Source organism: Condylostylus longicornis, unplaced genomic scaffold, assembly GCF_029603195.1.
Source record: "Condylostylus longicornis isolate FDR11 unplaced genomic scaffold, ASM2960319v2 ptg000044l, whole genome shotgun sequence".
Lineage (NCBI taxonomy): Eukaryota > Metazoa > Arthropoda > Insecta > Diptera > Dolichopodidae > Condylostylus > Condylostylus longicornis.
In genome coordinates this window covers 7,642,132-7,660,441 of record NW_026578013.1, presented here as the reverse complement: position 1 = coordinate 7,660,441, position 18,310 = coordinate 7,642,132, and the positions used below count along the sequence as shown (strand labels likewise).

Sequence of the window (18,310 nt, the reverse complement as noted above, 5' to 3'; positions counted from 1 at the left end):
AATATTATGAAAGGTGGGGAACATTTCTTGAATAGAATGATTTTTAAACATTCCTCATAACTACAAGGCCTGAAACAATCAGAATATTGCAAATTTTGTGACCTTCCAATATACTTTTTAATTTTGAATAATGGGGGCGATATATGCAGTCTTCTTTAGTTATTATTCTATTAAAGCCATATTATAAGATTAATTTCTCTAAAACTATGTTTCGAAAGAAATTATGTTAAAACTATTGATGCATACAGTGAAAAATTGTTTGGCACGCGTCGAATTTGTATAGAAAATTAATTTATTACATTGATTCCTTCATCTTCACTTTATAATTATAGTTTATTTCACTTTTGATTATAATTCAATTGTATTTTTAGCTTAGTCAGTTTCTGGTTATTGGCAGCATTAATTTTTATGCTGGCAATATGAGAGTGGATCTTTAAAAGTTCTTTACGTGAAAACAAGCTGCTTTTTGCAGTGATGTCACAAAAACGTCCTAAATTTTTATATCTAAGTATAAAATTTGTCAGCATGAACTAAACCTTTCTTCTTAAAGGCTATAAAGTTGCGAACCATACATACATTATACAAAATAAAATATAAATAATTTATGAGAACGTTCATCATGACTTTTCATATTAAAAATATTGAATATTGAGCAAGCCTTTATACAGGTTGATTCACCAACAAGTTAGAAGCCGTATACCATAGGATATGAGATCGAAAATCTGTAAAATTTTTGTTCGCAACATAGTGTTAAATGGCAACCGTTTCTGAATCTCTGCCTGATGGTATATGGCTCTTAACTTGTTGGTTAATCACCCTGTATAATTTTTGATTTGAGTATGAAAATCACCTTCAACACCTTTAATGCCACACAGAAATTAAATATAATTGTAGCAATTCTAATCTAAAAAATCAATAAAACATGAAATAATTGTATATTTTCTAAAAATTCTTCATAATAAAAATAAAAATTAAATTTAAATTCAATTCTATAAAAAAACAAAACTTTTTATTCAATTTTATTTTTCATTTTTATTGTCTCTCTAACTAAACGCCATTAATATTCAATTGAGAATTTCTTTAAAAGTAGCAAATATTTAGATTTCTTAGTTTGAATACAAATTGAAAATCGATTTCATGCGGTTTGGTTTCTGTACTCTTTGCTTTTCCCAAAACTCTTAAAAAATAATTGTTATTCCAGACTCAAAGCAATTCTATTTTTCTTCTACAAATATTTATTTAAAATATTTATTTTTAAATCCTCAAATCGAAATTTTTCTTAATATCAATCCATATTGTATAGATAATGCAATATTTTTGTAGAAATGTTTATGTTTTAACTATAACAAAAATAAATTTTATTTTAAAAATTTTGTTTTTATTGGAAAAGCTCTCATTGAAGTACTTCAACCGAATCAACTTCAACTGTTCAAACTAACATTTTCATTTGTTAGTTTTCTTGTGTTTGTGACATATACAATTTTCAAATGAGAATTCTAATATTGTGAAGATTTTTTATTAAATTAAATTTTGGATAGAATTTATTGAAATTTTATTTCAAATCAATTAAGAAATTTCACTTAGATTAATTATTTTTCAAATTAATAGTTACTGTTTCTAAAAACTCGTACATATGTGTCTTAAGTCACTTGCAAATTATCAAACAGCATTCGAGAAGTTCAATTAATTCAGTTCATTCAAACAAACTGTTAACACTGTTCTGACATTCCACATAAAATTATTGTTGCAAATTGTAATATTTTTTTTATGAAAACTCAGAAAATCTTAAAACCTTCAAATTAATTAAGTACCTTTAAATATTTTGTTTATTTATTCAAAAATGTTAATGTATTAGTAATTGCATTTCATATACATATATTTTACTTGAATTTGTATAATTATACAAAAATTAATGTCAATAAAACTCATTGACTTATTAATAAGAATGACTGAAATAATTACAACTTGCGGTTTAATATAAAAACACACACACACATTCACTCAAATGTAAAATGAATTCAGAAAATTATGCGAAGCATAAAATGGAAACAATCATAAAATTGTAAAGAAGATAAATAAAGTTGGGTCAAACCAATGGTTTGTATAGTAGCACTTTTCCTTTCAACAAATGGAAATACTTCTTTTAAATACAGTCTATGTAATTCTACCACACAATTAAATTTATTTTCATTCATAAACGAAACTATTTCTAGGATTGCATATATTTAGGATGAACGATTTATGCAGTCTTTGAAATAGATAAAAATTAATGTAAAGAGGGGTTAACATAATGCTCGATTTTAAGGGTTAATTGTGTGAGTTAAGAAAAGTAATTATATTTTTTAATGTCATGGAATTTACCGTTAGCTTTTTGCGTTTATGGAAATTTGAAAATGCTTACAGTTTCGAAAATATAAGGTACCAAAATTTCGAATTTTACAAATTTCGAAAGGCGATAATTTGAGAGGGGATGGAGGGTGTAAAGCTGCTAAAACTTCAGACTTCCATGACGTACAGTTTAGGAGAAAAGCGGCATCAAAAATTTAAACGAGTTTTAGATAACTGTAAATATTAACGACCATTTTGTTTTTTTAAAGCTCGGAGGAAATGGTATGCCGCGAAGCCAGCCACTGCCTTTCTGCGTTTGCAAAATTTAAAAAGTGCTTATGGTTTCTTTGCAATAAATAATTAAAAAATGGGCATTTTTTGGGTTTTAGAGGGGTATAACTTTTAGAGGGGGGGAGAGATAGGTTAAAATTTTGTTTTACGAAAATAAGTTTCTGGTAAAGATCTATGCACATATAAAATTTTAGCTTTCTATCTTCCAGGGTGTAGAAATTTTTGTAAACAGACACACGAACAGACGGACGGACAGAGTGAAACTAATAAGCACTCTTTTTCAAAAATTTTTTGGAAAAGTGCTAAAAATAAGAAAGTGAAAATTGCAATTAAAATAAGTAAGATGGTGATAGTCAATGTCATTACAGTTATAATTGCGTTAAATTTAATTAAATAATAATAGAAAAATATTTTTTCAAAAATGAATACGAATGTGTCGCAGCAAGAAGCACGATAACAAATAGCTTGCAATTATACATCAGGAGAGAATTAAGCTTTTTAAGAATTATAAATTAATTTTGAATTTCTCTCTCTTTAAAATTTTGATATTCTCTCTTCAAATCATCACACGCTTCTCCATAACCCAGTTTTTAAAGCAGAAACAAGTCGTAACCTGCGAATGGTTCGAATTATAAAATCAATTGAATTAATCTGGACACTACATCTAAATTTAACTTACCATTTTGTATGTTGTGACCATCTAAATAAATATTAGTGCATTCATATATATTCATTTTTAAGAAAGTATGGTTGATGTACAGTTATCTGAAACCTTGGTTGAATGATTGGAAATTTTAATGAAACCGCGTAAGCAGTATAGAGAAAAAGAAATTTCTCGAATTTTGGATTATGATTGTTATGAGAAGTTCCAGTTAACTTAAGATCTGTGTAAGCCAAATCCATTTGTAGCAGTTCGTAAATTTAGCCACTTACTCTTCTAGACGAATATTTGGTAGTTAAGCTCCCTTTGCAATAAAAAATATATTCTACAAACGTACGAATTTAGGAAGAAACGATTTTCGTATTCGGAAAACAGGCAAGTTGATCAATTTGTATGATGTTACCTTTCCATTTCTGCAAATACGAAAATCAGCAGGTCAAGGAATAAAGATGAAAGTCGCAGCATTAGCTATATACATTTTTTACATTTAAACAATAATAGCATATTTTTCGTTCCAATTTAATATTTTTTTGTGGGTCACATACATAACTATTCAATAAATGGAACTAAGATTATATAGGCAATATTATAAAATAATCATGTATGCACGAGCATGTATAATGGACTCTATGTACGGAAAATATTCAAAATTTATACTTGGAAACCTTATGTATTTAGTTTTATGAAAAGATTATATTTTTCGGATTATTAAGAAATTCTTGGAATTATTCTAAAATTTTTAACATTACATGTAAAATATTGTCATTGTTATACCCAATTACGTTTTTACCTATAATGCAAAATAGAAAAAAAAATCCTAATACATCCTTTTTCAATTTATGCTTGTTTTTCCAAGATATAGAAAGCATGTAGTTTCCAGAATTAAAAAACAAGAAATATAGAAATTTAACCAATTTTTTAAAACAAAATTGCAATAGCATGTTATCTGTTATTTGTTTTTCTTTTTTTAATAATGTGAATTTAGAGTTCAAGTATTTGTTCATAATTTCAAGGATATTTTACTGCAAGCCATGTTTTATTGAAAAAAGGGACATGTAAAATAAATTTAATTTTTCCTACTTTATTTTACACATTTCCAATAATTTTTAATGTAGAGTTATCCAAAAATGTACATGCTTTTATAAGGGCTTCCCTTAATATGGTTAAAACAGGTTCAAAATAATAAAGATTTAGATTATTGCATTTTAAAAATTTTAAGTTATTTACGACTCAAACGATCGTTTCATTTTATATTAAAAGTGTACTCTCGTCGAGATCTTTGGTACGCATAAGTATATTAGGACCTTAATAGATCACGATGCATAACCACACTAAATATACTTAGAATCTATTTTGCAATTTGACTTTGGCTTGGCCAGACTGGTGACATGGGGCAGAGCAATTGCGACGCGACTGCATGAGATATCGAAGATTAGCAAAAGTGATTTAGATAGATTGCTTAAGAGAAAAGTGTGGTCACCTGTAACCGTGCGCTCCATTACAGCCTGATCATGGGGTAGTGGTCCCAAAACGGCACCTTTATGCTAATTGGCGTGCGATAAATCCGCTGCACCAGTCACGTCAACCAACTAACAAATTTGCAATTAAATAATTTGCAAAAAATAAAGCAGATTATTACTTCTAGAAACGAACTATTGAGTAAATAAATTTTCTTATTTTCAGTTTTATATATTAAATTCTTTGTTATTTCATATGTAATTCAAATTTTCAATTTAAATCAAAGTTGTGCATTGTATGAGAAAAATATTGTCAAATAACATCTTTTCTTCTTTTCAAGATCACCAGAATGTCACATTTTTTTTTTCATAAATTTAATGTATGTTTGCAAAATGACATTATTATTTTCCGGTTGCATTGTCTAACATGATTTTCGCACAGTTGATTTTGTATAAAATTGCATTTTATTTCCAAATCTTTTGTCATAAAGAGAACGTATTCGAATAATTATTCCAAAAAATATTCCAAAAAATTTATGAGGTCAAGAAATAAAGCAAGAGAATTGAAATAAAATCTATTCGTTTTGAATTAACTTCTTCTTTTATCCGATTGGAAAAGGTTGGATTATCAATCGAGGAATTATGGATTCATTGCTTTTACATAAAAGGTTTACATAAAATACTAAAATTGCTAAATAAAATCAAAATGTACCGCAGAGATCTTTTGTGAATCTTATTACCATGTTCGGTACTGCAAGTTCGGTATCGAATATATATTCGGGGCATATAGAATTAGAAGACGACTTCATTAATCAATCTTGGAAATTCAAAATATTTAATTAAAAAATCTTTAGAATTATCCCATTAGACGGAATAAAAGATTGCAACTTAATTCGTTAGCATTTCTATATTTTTCACCAAAACTGAATGGTGAATATTTTGAATTTCCCCTCCCAAAAATTAATCAAGAATTACACTATTTCATAAATTTCAATTTTTTTCTTTTATTTCTTAATTTTTATTCGAAGGATATGCGCTTAATGCTGTCTTGAGGAAAATGAATCGTAACAAAAGCCAAAAATCTTTTAACAATATTTTAAAATTTTCCCTTTTCTTCTTGATTTCGTTGCACATCCTTCATATTAAAGAACAAAAAAAAAAAATAAATAATTTTCTTTTGTATTTCAATAAATTTCATAAATTCTGTTTTGACTTCAAGTTTGCGATGATGTGGGTTGAAAATTAGATAAAGTAAAATCGATAAAAGTAGATGATTTTTTCTACTGTTGAGCGTTTTTCGATTGTAAAGAAAAATCATGTATGAAAAATTTTTTCTCTCTAAATTTAATTTTAAAGAATTTTTGAATAAATTTTTTCTTTTCTTTCCACACCGTCTTCCTTGCCATATTTCCAATAAAAGTTTTGTATTTACGATAACACCTTTGTTTTTGTATCGATTTTGGGTTTTCTTACAAAATTATTTGCTGTTGTTGTTGTTGGTTTTTCATGTATGTAAATCGATTTATCGGTTGAAAAAGTAGATTTTATGTAAAAGGTATTAAATCGAAAAAAAGAATTTGTTAGGGAAGGTTTTACGAAAATTAAACGAGTTTAGAAAAAATGCAAATTTAAGTAAAATAAAAATAAATGAAAATTGAATAAAAATGTAAAAAATTTATTTTTAAAATTAGAATAAGGAATTTCTATTTTTGAATTTAAAATTTAAGATTAGAAAATATAGAAAAAATTGTTAAATATAGGAATTAGATTTTCAGGATGACAGAAGTCGACTTTTACTATATTTTGAAGTTATTGTGACATGTAATGAAAGTTATTGTTTTGCCAATAGAAGGGGTAGATGTTAATTATTTCCAACAACACGCCCTTAAAAGTCAGCGAGTCAAATTCTGGCCAATACAGCGTAATGAGCAAATATTCGCAGCTATACAGTCTAATTTTTTAAGAATGGTTGTTAAGTATATTGGCAATGCCGAAATTCACTTTTTTTTAAGAATTTTTCTGAATTGTGAAAATCTTATACTGCTATTAAAACCCAGGTGAATTTTTAAATTTTCTTAAGACTCAGATAACTGGTCCAGTAACTGGTTGTTTAAGAAATGTCTTTGGATTATTTTTCATATCAATTTCTCTGAAAAAGAACAATCTATATAAATATATCCTTTATTACACTGAACATTACTTAATTATTTAAGGTTATAAAACTAGAAAAATTAATATTGCTCTTTAAAAGTATATAATTGAATTTTACGGTAATAGGGCCATTTTCAAATGAAAAATGGGAGTAAAGTGAAAAAGAAAAATCATAATTAAAAATTAAGAAGAAGCAAAAAAAAAATTAAAAACCCTAAAGATATTTAACCTTTTTATTGGAAAATATGATGGAATTTTATAATTGAATTTCAAGGATATAAAAAGGATCATTAAAGTGAAGGATTTATAATTATTGTAAAAAAATTAATAATTTAATTCTTTCTCTTATATCGTTTCTTTAACATTAGTTTAATTAATTTACGTTTTTAATTATGCAATTAAATTAAACGATTTAAGGATTAAAAATTTCATTAATATTAAAAATAAATGAATTTTCAAATAAAATTTGCAATTTTTGGTAGTTTGAACAACAACAAAAAAAAATTAATTAATTAAAATATTTTCATTAATAAGAAAAAAAAATTCATTAAATATTTTAGATTTATGGAAATTGAAATTGCGTTCTTAATCATTTTGAACGTTTAAGAGTTCTACAATTGACTGTTGAAGTGATTTTCAGCAATCATCCAGTTAAAAATGTTCCTCTTCTCTAAATATAAGTTTGTTTGAAATAAACAACTGCTCCTCTTTGATTTATCCAAGAAAAATTTAGATGTATAGTATTGAATAGTGGACATGGAACAATGTGGGAAGTAGAATAAAATCGATTGATTTTATTCTAAGACTGCACGTTTTTCCAAACCTAATAGGATTAATGAAAAGTGATTAAAAGAGATGCTTAAAAAATTTTATAAACCTAGGGTCAAATCATAACTCAAAAAATGAAAAAATGAGGAATAGATATATGAGGATTAGCAAAGAATTTTACATAGATTACCTCATGCTATAGAATTTCGAATAATTATTGTGTCCTTATAATTCTAAATTCGAAAATTAGTATAGCGAGCTTATAAATTGATTTATTTGGAAAGCGACAAATATTGCAATAAAAAATTAATTTTACTTGCAAATATGGCAATCAGCAATTTGTACTTCTAGTCTTATCCACTTTAATTAAGTAAAGATGTAGTTGTCCCATAAAAATTGCATAAAATGAATTACAATGTTTGAATTACATCCAAGCAAATTTGATCGTGAAAGGCAAAAGTATAATGCGGAATGTTCAAGAAATTTTACTCTTTACAGTCATATAGATCGTAATTGAGAACGAAATTTCTAAATTAGGATTTATAAGACAGAAATTATTCATGAACGAAAATAAAAGCAAGCAATAACCATTTTATGTTGAAAATCTTTTAAGTTTTTCCTTAATTTTCCTATCCTTAAGATATCTAAAAAATGCCAAAAGACCTTCAATTCCAAATAAAAAATTTATTTAGAGCATTTAAGAAATATACAAGAAGTAGTTTAGTAACCTTGAGGCTATTTTTTTCATTCAAAGTAAAAATTTTTAAGATTTATTAAGAAAAACTTTCTTTTAAGGTTTCGATTTTCACATAAATATTTATAAATTGATATTATACACGATATTATGTAGACATATAAGTATTCACATCCATATAAACATAGTACATATGTATGTCGGTAAGTGTATGTGTGTTTGATGGGATATTTTTTCATTTCAACTTCAACAAATTCATTCAATTGACAATTGAAATTTATTTATTAATCTTAAAATTTTCTAACTAACGGTAACAAATTCAATAAGGGTCACAAATTTTTTTAAACATATACATACATCCATGTATATACACACAATTTTACTTTTAGTAATAATTTTATTTAAAGGTCCGAAATATCACTAAAATTTTCAGAAAGTTTATTATCCTTATTATCAAATATTTGTTGAAGAAGGAAGAAAATAAAATGTTGAAAATAACTTATATGAGAAAAAAGAACAAATACAAAAAATAATAGAAAAACAGGGAAACGAAGTTCAAGTTTCCATCAATTTTGTTTTGATTTCAACTATTGATTGCACATATAATATTTATCAGAGTACAGAGGTACAGAGTTATTTAAGGGTTTGTACTTTTAATTTCAAGCCTTTTAAAATGTGTCCTCATAAATAAATTTTTAAAATTTTTTCAACTCACTAAAATGAGGCGACATAATCACTGCATTGCAAAATGATTTTAATTTCTTGGTGTATTTAATTAGAATAACAAAGAATTAATTCCCTAAGGGATTGTAAACTTAAATACCAAATAAAAAACAGAACAAGAAAGAAAGAAATAGAAAGATAACTTGTTATCGATTCCAGATAACTTGTATAAAAATATCACAACAGCAACCGTAGCCATATCACAAAAAATGGCGCACAGAAGGAATTCAAACAAAAGATTTAGTACATTTCGTGGCGGTAAATAAAGTATTGTAGCAATTATATAGTATGGAACAAATATATCGACCGCAGTAACGACACTGCTATTAGCTAATTGTTACCACCAACTAAGCAAATAGCAGATAAAGATGGCCTCAGGTTTTGTTAATTACAAATATTTGCCCTCTGATGAGCACCATGATAATCTATAGTGATTTGATGAAACATGTCTCGATGTCAATTTTTACTGTTTCTTATTACCACTTCCGTTTTTTATAACACTCAGGTACGCAATGCTATTTGCTAGTCACTCTATATACAATCATATTTACTTTATCAATAAAAAAATAAAAATTACACAAATATTCTTTTATATTATCCTTTAAGTCAGAATTATATTTTTTTTTTGCCATAACAAAATTTTCATCTTTTATATTTGAAATACGACCATTTTACGATCATGATTTTACTCTAGTAATTTCCTACTCTTATTTTCTTTTAATTCGTCAAGGATTTTGTTTTCTTTTTGCACTTGCTTTTTGTTGTTATCATCTTTTCCTGTAATAAAACTGTTATTTGTTATACGAGTAGTTGAACTTCTTTTTTGTTATTTTTATTTTTTTTTTGTTTTTCTAAATACATATAAGATTATCCTGTATTACATATGTTGCTTTTTTGAACTGATTCTTTATTATGTCATGCTGAAAAATTGTAAATCTTTATTTGTTATCCCGATTTGTTATCCTTTTCGGTATTTTTTTTTTCCAAAAGTTTTTTCATCTTTAACAATCCAAAAATTTATAACTCTGGGGTCAAAAATAATTTTATAAAAATGTCTAAAATGTAATACGGTATAGAAATTTCTGCTGGTATAGAAATGTTACAAAAACAGTTTATTTAAGTTCATTCTCATTTCTATTGTAATAATACTCGTGTGTGTGTGTGCGAGTAATACTAAACAAATAGAGCGATGAAATAATGGAAATAGAATTTTTAAAAAAGTATTTATGGACACATGGTCAGTCTAATAACTTTGTCCAATTATAAATAAAATCTATGTATATAAAACGTAAGATTTTGTTTGTTGGATAAAAATTTGTGACGATATGAAATCGCGACCGAGAACGATTGTTTATTGCGAAAATTATATTTGACATTGTACAGAGCATTGAAATGGAATGAAAAATTTGACAAAAGAATTCCTGAGGTCTAGCGCTTAATCATTGGTACATGATGGAATTTCGCGCAATTATTGAACAACAAGACATTCGATTATTTTTGAAAAAAATACCAATTTTTATCCTTTTATATCCTTGTCATATTACATTTGAATTCAATACAAAATAAGAATAAATAAACTGTAATAATATGAAAATTTTCCAATATTTTTCCAATGTTATTAACAATAATTTGAGAATTTTTTAGACACACTGTGTAAATTTACACTCACTTTTGTATTTATAATATGCAATTATAATGTTCAGACATATCAAGGACATTTTAAGGATACCTTTAAATGAAGTAATTATAATTATACATTAATAATGGTTTGGGTGTTTGATTTCATATTGCTTTGTATAAAACATTAAAGTGTAAGAGTAGAAATTATGAGTTCTAAAAATGAATGGTGGTATTGTGGTAGCGACATTTACTTTGAAATTATTTAAAAATTGCATTATTAGAAATAAAGTAAATTGAAAACAAAAAAAACCGCATAGAAATCTGAAGTCATAGCAATCTAAAGTACTGGAAAAGTTTTTTGTATTATGAAAAAAAAAAAAAAATAATAAAATTTATTGAAAATGAAAAAAGTTTTCTTTGGAATGAAAATTCGTAAAATTGAAATTAATTTTTTTTTCTGAAATTTTGTAGCTGCTTCATTAAAATGTTGTTTCCAAGAGTAATGGGTAAACAGAAAATGATATTCAATTATTTTTTGTTTTTGTCTTGGCGCTCCGAGAAAAAAATTGGGATTTTATGAAGAAAAAATTGTACTAAAGAAAGAGTGTAAACGGCGTTAAAACTGTTGAGGTGATAAATTAAAGATGTTGGAGAAATATTTTGAGTGTGGTTAGATTATTATTAGAATTTTTATTTAAAAACAGGTGTTCCGAAAATTAGTAATAACAACACAGCTATCAGTTCCCTTTGGTAGTGAGAATTAGCAGTATCAAAATTGAAGATATTGAAAAATCAAAAGAATAGAAATTTACGCTAAGAAATAGCTGTTTAAGATATAAACATCGATATTCTGGGTTGATTTAGCAATGTCTGTGCATTCTTCCCAGCGATGAATCAGCAACCCATTAACTATTGGTAAACCAATTGTAAAGAGTTATTATCTTATCGGGTCACTGAAAACTTAGAGGACACCACAGTCGGTTGGTCCGGGAAAGTGAGGACACTTGCAGATTTTGTGGGGATTTTGTGATTTGGTTATGGTACATATATACAACATTTATCAAAAGAATATCTACTGAATTTTATTTTATGAATCAACTGATATACACGTACATTAAGTTTGAATAAATTATTGATTTTTTTATCTATCAGTTTGTTTATAAACCAATTAATTGTTTCTTGAATTATTGACTTGTTGAATCACATTTTGTTGAATTGAAATATGTGATTACATTGAATTTAATTTTTGCTTTGATTTTGCAATTTGCATTGTATTACTTTTGCTTAGTGGTATCATAACTAATTATACAAAAATTAGAATAAAATAAATATTATTGTAATACAAATAAACTCGATATGAGCTATTAGCTCTTTTGTAGAAAAATTAAATTTTGCGAACTATAATTAACAATATCGAAATTTTGCAAAAACAAATAAAATAATAAGGTTATAGTATCCCACTCAAATTTTAGTTGTGGCTATATATGAGTTCTTACAATAGCCACTATACAACTCCTAAAGTAATCTGATAATAGCTTGGAAATTATTAAGCCTACATTATTTAAGCTTTGTATAAGCGAGTTCAAACTAACCATTCTAAAAATTGTTAGTAGATTGGCATATTATTTATGTAGCCATTTTTATTGTCCCTTTCATAGTACTGTAGTATTGAAAATAAATCTCATTTTGAATGAGCTTAACAACTTTTTGCATAGTATGAACTGTGAAAAATATTAAAAACACATTCACTTTAATTAAATTTATTAAATATTTTTTTCGTTTCCGGTCATCAAACGATTTATAATTTCAATATTTATTTTAAATATTCATTGTGATTAATTGTAAATATGTAATTTATACATATTCAATTTATTTAATATTAAAACAATACCACCATTAAATTTAATTAAAAAAATTATAAAAATACAAGAAATAAAAAAATTGTCATAGAAAATTTTTTTAATTTTAATTAATTTAATAATAAAAGAAAAATTTTATTTTTTTTTGTTACTCAATATTTTTTTATAAAGTGTTTATCAATGTATTAATTTCAAAAAATTTTTTTTCATTTATTTCCAGGATATTAAGGATTTATTGTACGAATTTATTAATTAAATTAATTGTCACATATTCGACACAATGATTTGTTAAAGGTGAGTTATACACAAAATTTTTTAAATAAATTTATATTGAAAAGTTATAGGCATAAATTTTAAAATTATTTAACTGCATAAGTTAAAATTACTTTTTCATAATATTTGTATTAATTCGATTACATACATACTTTTCATATAATTCATTGAGTAAACCACAGACCAGTTCAATGCACTTTTCCAGCTCGTAATTACTGATTGAAGATTTTAAGAGAGTCATTATCTCCCTTGTATAAAAATGAATTGAATAACTCTACCCATAATTACTCTACGCCATAATGTCCACATATATTAATTACTAAAAAAATACTTCGGAAAATTCTACGTTAAATACTTGCACTTTTACATGGAAAATATTCGTTAGTTTCATAATTACAATTAAATTTTATTTTATACGATCCTTTTTTCTTCATTTGAAGCATAAAACAGACAAACCACCTTATTATGCAGTTATCTGCTTTAATATTTTCATGAAATATATATATTGCTACTTATTACTAAATGAAAACATTTAAAATTTTAACAAATTTTAAATGATAATTTACCTCAGATATCCTTATATATCCTTTAACAAAAAATAATTTAAATTCGCATTATTATTGCAAACCGATATATTAAACAATTAATTGTAATTGGAAATAAAAGAGAATAATTAAAAAATAAATAAAATATTTGAAAGAAAATATGTTTTGTATTAAATTTCCTGTCAATTATTTGTACATATGTAACATACACATAAACACATACATACATATGCAAGGCAGTTATTTATTCGACCTAATTCCCAACGAATTTCAATCATTTTTTTTATATTTACTTGGACATTGCTGAAGGCTTCCATTTCAATATTACAATTTCAATGAATTTAAATAGTATATTACGAGTTGATAATTTCCTGCGTTGTTTAAAGAACTTTAATAGAGTTAACCATAATAATTTAAATACAAACATTATTAATATATTAAATATAACAATTTCATATTCATTACTTAATAAATCTGCAATTGAAATACATAGAAACAAACTTCATATCGTACTCTTTTGAATTTGAGTATTGAAAAACAATTTGAGTGTGAAATTTGGCCAAAATAAATAAACTGAATAAGAATTCCCTAAGAGGTACTTTCAGCTAATGCTTTGAAATAATTCCAATGCTGGTCAGTTAGTAGCGAGTAGTCGCAAAGTATTTGAATGATAGTTTCATCACTGTCTTAATAGTTTTAAGAATTTGTATATGAGGGAACTTGATTTCCCCGAGTTGTGAATAAAAATAGTTTACTTACACTTTCCTGCTATGGAGAAGTGCGTTTTCACCAAAAACTCGACATCTGCATTTTGGTGCCTCCCTTATTGTATGCAATGCGGCAATGCCAAAAAATTTAAAACAAGCAAAATCATTAAATTTTTCAAACATAATTTGAATTATTTTTGTTAATCGCTTAGTATTATTATGATTCCAACTTTAATAATTCAACACAAAAAATATTTGGCAATCCTTTACAATGCGTACAACAATTAAATATCAATTAAAAAATAATTATGTACACAAAAAAAATTCGGAAAATTTAAAAAAAAATATTTAAAATTTTTTTTAAATGGAAAATTCATTGAAATTTAATATTTACGAATAAAGTATTCATTTGTGTTTAAAATTAAGTGTTTTCCAATACAATATAATTTAATGCATTAAACACAAAACAATGAGAAAACAAAGCGCCCAAAAATATGCAAATTTAAATAATATACCTATACATACTTTTAATTCTCACGTTGCACAAATAAACAGCACAAAATATTTGCCAATGCATTAATTTTTGTCGAAATTGTTTTGTTTCAGGAATTTTTTTGTATGTGTGTGTAATTTAAAATGAAAAATTGAGTGCTCGTATTTAAAACAAAATTATTCAAATGGAAATTAATTGGAAAAATCTTTAAAAACAAATTATGATAAAAGAGAAACAATATTTAACACAATTTTAATAGGAATTAAAATACAAAAAACAAAAAATATGGAAATTCAATTTCATTGATCTAAAATTGAATTTAATAAAAATTTTCCATAAATACACACACAACAATTATGTGAAAATTATTATAAAATCTAATTATTATTAAATAAAAAATTTTAATTGAATTTCTCATTAAAAGAACGTGCCAAAAAAAATATGTTGTGATTTCAAATAATTTCATTACAATTATGTAAGAAACAATTATAATTGTTGCAGTAAGAAAGATGCATATTGAGGTTATTGCTCAATAGAAGTACAAAAGAACCCCCATTGTTTCTGTCATATCCTTATAACCCTCATAAAAGTACAAAAGAATTGTTGATAAAAATATTTAATTGGAGAAATAAGATTTGAAATTGTCAGAGCTGGAAAATAATCAAAATATTCCAATAAATGATTCAAAACTCAAAGAAATTTCATTAGACTCTATAAGCTAAGCCTGATCAGGAATATTTTATTATTAACTTTGAATTTGTAGTTTTTATAACACTTAAAAATAAAATTAATTTCATAATAATTAAAAAAAAAAACATTTAAAATTCAAAACCAAAAATTCAATCTATAAAAATTGTGCTGCAATTTGTAAAAAACAAAAATAATTAAAAATTCATAAAAATGCTTCATAAATCTACTAATAACTTTTTGATGGTGTTATAAAACTTCTCCATTACCACAAAATAAAAATAACCATATATACCGTTAATAAATTAATTTATAGTTCCGGGAAACTATTTCTTTCTTCACTCACTAATCTAAATCCAATTATCCTTATAAATAAAAATATATTGCTGTTCACAAAATTCTAATAATAAAATTTATTATTTAATGAAAAAAACAAAAAAAAAAAGTGGAAAATAATTTATTTTTCAAACTCGGAAAAATTTGCAAGGATATTACGTTTTCATTGTCCATATTTCATTTTTATTTTCTGTTTGGACATCCAATAATAAACTTATCGCACGAGAACAAAAAAAAATGGGGACATTTTCTATTAAAATGGGGATTCCATAATTTACATGAAATTTTTGAATAGAAACATCAACATACACTTGCACATATTCATTAAAATTTTTTTTTGCAATTTTGGCAATAATCCGCTTTTATTGTCAAATTTTTTTTAATATCCTTAAATTACAATAGATAACGTATGGAAATATTAAATTATTAAAAATATGCTTACGGTTAACCTTAAATATCAAATAGAGTATATCATGAATTGAAGTAGCTATATAAGGATTGAACTGGTTAAATTTTAGGTGTGTCATAACAGTGTTCGTATTATTACTTGCACCATTTCACAAACTTGAATTTATAGCCTAATACTTTAGAAAATTATGCAAATTAGAATTTTAATTGAAAAATTAATTTTATTCAAATATTTTACTCGCACAATTCATTGAAATTTATTTGGGAAACTTCACTAAGTGGTTAAATATGTTCCAGTGTAATACTAAGACTATATGTTTCATACCCTACTCTATGGAAACCTAATACCCGGAAAAATTCAATTGAAAAAACGGAAAAAAATCAAGCAAAATATTAAAACCAAAAATTATAATAGATTAATTCCAGGATCTAAAACCAAAATAAAATTTTTTAATATAACAAAAAAATTTAGTAACAAATTAAAAAAAATCAATTTAAAATTTTGTTTTTGGTTGGAATGTTGGAGAAAAAAAATTCGTTTGTGTACTCATAAACTCTTTTTAGTGCAGATTATTGATTTTATTTTTAATTTTTTGCTAGGATTTATCCAAGATTTATTTTAATTAAGTTTTTGATTAATTGAAATTAAAAACAGGCTCGGTGGGAACAAATACATGGAAATTTTTAATTTCCTTTTCCTGTTTTATATTTAAGTAAATTTAGTTAACTTTTCGTTTCTTTCTTGCGAGCGTTTCCCTCATACGTATACATCCCAAAAATAAGCAAATATTTTAATACAATTTTCAAATTACGCCATTTTCCTAAAAGAATTCGGAAATGCTCTCATAATTTGCCATTACTTCATTAGGGGAATGCTGAATATTTTCTTTGCTACTTTTTCCGCTTGTATGTAATCCCCTTCTAGCACAAAGTAACCCGGCTAGAAGTGTCTTGTTGTCTTAAATTTTTGAACTTTTCAAGTCAGTCCTGTTCGAAAGATACCTGAATAGGAATTTAGCATTGCATAATAATATTATAAATAATTGTTTCCGAATTATTCTTTTTATATTGAAGAGTACCAATATATGTGTGTATATTCATTAAATATCTTCGAAGTGAGATTGTTAGTACAAACTTTATAAATCACACAAAATAAACTCTTAATTTACTTTGACACTTCAATATTTTTCTTTAAATAAATATTGACATTTTTAATTTTCATATGTAGTGCAATGTTTGTACATCTGTCTTCTTCCAAATTGATAGATTAATCGAATATAATATTAAAATCCTCACTTTCCTAGAAAAAAATCTAAAAGTTTACTATTATCTTGCAAAAATAGGCAATTCTGACCACACAATGTAATCAATTCTTCAATAAACTTCAGTTTGTTCATTTGTTTTCAGTATTAAATAACAAAAAAAGAAGGCTGATTGGATCTGAACAGAAAAAAAATACATAAAAATGTGTAAATTTAATACAACAAAAAAAACCAATTTAAATCGTTTCCAATTCAGTAAAACGAATAATCAAATTACTTTCAACAAACAAAAAAAAAAAGGAAATTTTATTTTGCTACTTTAATCACTTTATGTAGATTTTTCAGTCCTCTTTTTTATGTGCAAAGTTTTTATACAAATTTATAATGTAAAATAAATGTAATAAAATAAAATTTAACATAACACACTGTAATTTAAAGTTACTGGAAAAAAAAACGAAAATAAAAACTTTTTATTACTTATAAATAGATTAAAGTACTTATGGATTTACAAAATCGCTAAATCTATACAAATAATTTAGAGAGAATCACTAAGAAAGTTCACTGAACCGCTTTTAATAATAAAGATTTGTAGACGGATTTTCTTAAACGAGTACTTCCTTTGCATCTCCTTAAATTGAATTTCTTAAAGTTAATTGACGTCTTTAACTTCACATTTAATTTTGAAAAATAACAACAACCTTAAAAATAGTTGAATGCAATGGGCTATTAAATAAATGGAAATTCCAATATGGAATAATCAATTAAGCTAGGTGTAATTTTGCACAAATTTTTTATAGATTTAGAAGTTAAATTACTACAGAAAATATAATTTTTAATTAGTAACTCTGCATTGTTGCTCTATTAACAATTTTGCATTTATAATTGCTTTGATACGTAATGTAATGCCATTTTAAAATGGTATAAAAATACCATTGACAAAACAGAAAACTATAGGCAAAATTACTCTATGATGTTGCAAAGTTAAAACATTTTTATTTATTTGCGTATAACAAATTTTCAATCGTTTAATTGAAATTGCTGATAATA

The 18,310-nt window shown here is 25.2% G+C and overlaps 1 protein-coding gene across 4 annotated transcripts in view; it reads left to right on the top strand.

Annotated features, from left to right (window-relative positions):
* LOC129610460 (protein phosphatase 1 regulatory subunit 12A) overlaps nt 1–18,310 on the top strand; it is a 249,434-nt gene that overhangs the window by 132,972 nt on the left and 98,152 nt on the right. For all 4 annotated transcript variants that reach the window (XM_055523061.1, XM_055523060.1, XM_055523062.1 and 1 more), the window contains one exon: nt 12,773–12,846. The gene's annotated coding sequence lies outside the window, so the exon portion shown is untranslated. The remainder of the gene's footprint in view (nt 1–12,772; nt 12,847–18,310) is intronic.